The sequence below is a fragment of the Solanum dulcamara genome, chromosome 11, assembly GCF_947179165.1.
Source record: "Solanum dulcamara chromosome 11, daSolDulc1.2, whole genome shotgun sequence".
Taxonomy (NCBI): Eukaryota; Viridiplantae; Streptophyta; class Magnoliopsida; order Solanales; family Solanaceae; genus Solanum; species Solanum dulcamara.
The window spans coordinates 32235028-32238684 of NC_077247.1; positions in this window are offsets into that span (position 1 = coordinate 32235028).

Genomic DNA, 3657 nt, shown 5'->3' on the forward strand with positions numbered 1-3657 from the left:
CAACTATGTACTAGCCTTCTACCCTAATGTGTGTCCTCCACACCCTCCTATCTAGGGTCATGTCCTCATTAAGCCGTAAATGCGCCATGTCCTGTCTGATCACCTCTCCCCAATATTTCTTCGGCCTACCCCTACCTCTTCTGAAACCATCCATGGCCAACCTCTCACATCTCCGCACTGGTGCATCTGGGACTCTCCTCTTCACATGTCCAAACCATCTCAGTCGCGTTTCCCGCATCTTGTCTTCCACCGAGGCCACTCCTACCTTTTCTCGAATAGCCTCATTTCTAATCTTGTCACTCCTGGTATGCCCACACATCCATCTCAACATTCTCATCTCGGCAACCTTCATCCTTTGCACGTGGGAGACCTTAACTGGCCAACACTCCGCCCCATACAGCATAGCTGGTCTAACGACCACTTTGTAGAACTTGCCCTTAAGTTGTGGTGGCACCTTCTTGTCACATAACACAACGGAGGCGAGCCTCCATCAAAAATACATGAAAGAAAAAGTAAATTCAAAATAAAATCAGAGGGACCAGATCAAACCAAACACATTAAAAGCTACAAAAATATAATAAAGTAAAGGGAAACATCATCTCGAGACCACCAAAAGCAAACAAAACAAAGCCTACAAAGGCATAAAAAGTACATCCTTTAACATTAAATAATAGATTTTATTTGATTTTGGTAGACACAATCAAATACCTGCACATACTACACAATATCAACTTCATCATCCTTCAAAAATACATGAAAGAAAAAGTAAATTCAAAATAAAATTAGAGGGACCACATCAAACTAAACACATTAAAAGCTACAAAAATATAATAAAATAAAAGGAAAAATCATCTCGAGACCACCAAAAGACAAACAAAACAAAGCCTACAAAGGCATAAAAAGTACATCCTTTAACATTAAACAATAGATTTCATGTGATTTTGGTAGACACAATCAAATACCCACACATGCCTCATTAGGTCGACTTTAATTATATAACCCTAATCTAACTGAAAAATGTAAGAAAATCAAATATATAAAACTTATCTTTGACAGAATAAATCACTATCTAGCTTATATAATTGAGAGCACTCTTTCTTCAAGCTTTGAATCTTCTCAGAAACCCTAGCGGCGCGACCTTATCATTAGAGAACTTAGAGAAGAAATGACCCAATTTAGGGCTTTTGATGATAATGGGTTAAAAGAAATTTTTTGGGTCGGATATAAGGGCATGGGTCGAATATTCTAATATATTAAAATGGCCACTCTTTCTTCAAGCTTTGAATCTTATCAGAAATCCTAGCGGCGCGACCTTATCATTAGAGAACTTAGAGAAGAAATGACCCAATTTAGGGCTTTTGATGATAATGGGTTAAAAGAATTTTTTTGGGTCGAATATAAGGGCATGGGTCGGATATTCTAATATATTAAAATGGCTGAATTTATTATTTAATATAAATGTCATGTGTCAATTAAATGAGAATTTGGTAATTTCAAGTGTAATATAAAAAAAAGAGCTAGTTATTTTCCGATAAAGCAACTAACGCTGAAAGGGGTATATATATGCGAAAATATAGACGACGAGGGCATGAGAGAGCTAAACTACAAGATGAGGGTATATCTAGACATTTTCGCAAAGTTCAGGGGATTTATATTATAGTCCGTATTTATTATCATTAAAATAATGATACAAGAATTGAATAAAAATTATGAAAAGACGATTTTATCTAAGTAGAAGTCTTTTAATGATGACAAAAAGTTCAAACAACATTATTAAGAACTTTCGTGCTTTTAATATAGTATAGATGTTTTCTATCCATCCCGTGACTTACATTACATAGTCTACTATTTGTTATGAGGGGTACATGATTTATTTTTTTGAGTCTAAACTCTGTTGTTTATTAATAATTAATAATAATTACATGAGAGGAGGACATAAGGCCAAACACCTCTTCACACGTAACACTAAAAGGAAACAACAGGGCTAGGCTAAGCTCTATAACTAGGAGTTTCCATCTGGGAAGGCTTCTTCTTCAGTTAGAAATTCTATCAAAGTCGAGGCCTGCCTATTAGCCCTTCATGGTGGCTCATAATGCCAATCAGAATGCTTTTCTTTTTTGAACCTATAGGAGGCAAGGTTAATTTTATCCATCCTCAAAGGTCCTCTAGTAGTAACAATGTTGACTAAAGGCATGATTAGTCAAACTACCATGGCTAATTAATGGTAGTTAAGCTAACAAGAGTAGTTAATTGGTTGTTAGATACTAACTAATGGGTTGTTAGTTAGTTATAGATACTGTTAGAGTGTATATGTACACAATAAACAATCTAGTACAATATATATATGTACATGTATCAGTGCAACAAACACATAACTGAAGATATTTCTTTCTCTCTCTCTCTCTCTTTCTCTCTAAACTCAGACTTCTCTCACTATCTCTCTCTATAGCTTCATCTCTTCTCTTCTATTTTCCTCCATTAATGGAGCACTGATAACCTCCATTAATGGAGTTTTAGCATGGTATCAGAGCCTGCACTAGAATCGCAAGTCAGCGGCTAAGAGGAAACAACAACAAACAAAGGAAAATGGCGATTACAACTGGATTTGAAGATGGATCTACGGAAACCAGCAACCAAAACACAAATGCCACCACAGAGGCAACTCGATTCAACATTCCGGTGATAGACCACAATCATTCATTTTATCTTCAACCTAGTGATACTCCAGGAAGCTCACTGATCTCCGTGCAACTCACCGGCTCAGAAAACTACGCAATATGAAGTAGGTCCATGCGTATTGGACTGCTAGGTAAGAGTAAGTTAGGGTTTGTGGATGGTAGATATCCTAAGTCAAAATTTCCCTCTGAATACTTTAATATTTGGGAAAAATGCAACGTTGTAGTGTTGTCCTGGATTATAAACTCTGTAAGATCAGACATACTCAATAGTATAGTATACAGTGATGATGCTCACACAGTATGGTGTGAGTTAAAAGAGAGGTTTGATAAGATCAATAGAGTACATGTATTTCACCTTCACAAGGAGATTTACAGCTTAAATCAAGGAACACTGTCAGTGACAGATTATTACACCACACTTAAAAGCTTGTAGAATGAATTCAACTCCATCATGCTATGTCCAGGATGTTCCTGTGATAAATCCAGAAAATTCAAGGAACACTGTGAGTATCAAAGGCTACTCCAGTTCCTAATGGGATTGAATGAATCCTACTCAGCTGCTCAAGGACAAATTCTGCTTCAAACTCCTACCCCAAATCTAAACAAAGCTTTTTCACTCATCTTAGATCATGAAAGTTAGAGAAATCTAGTCCATACCAATTCAGATGTCTCTCTTCACAGGACTATTGAAAATACAGCCCTGTTCAGTCAGAAAGGATATACTCATGGGAATGGAAGCTTTGGAAGTGGTGATGGTAATCCAAACAGAGGTTACTATGACTCTCAATACAAGCCACAGGTTCAAAAAACTCAGAAAGTTGTATGTGAAGTGTGTGGATACAGGAGACATACTAAAGAGCAGTGCTTCAAGGTTAAAGGTTATCCTCTGGGGTGGAGATCAAAGAAGAAAGGTGGAGGCACAAGCTCCTATGCTAATCAAGTTGAAGTCTCTCAATCTACTAACAATGGCATGCCCTCT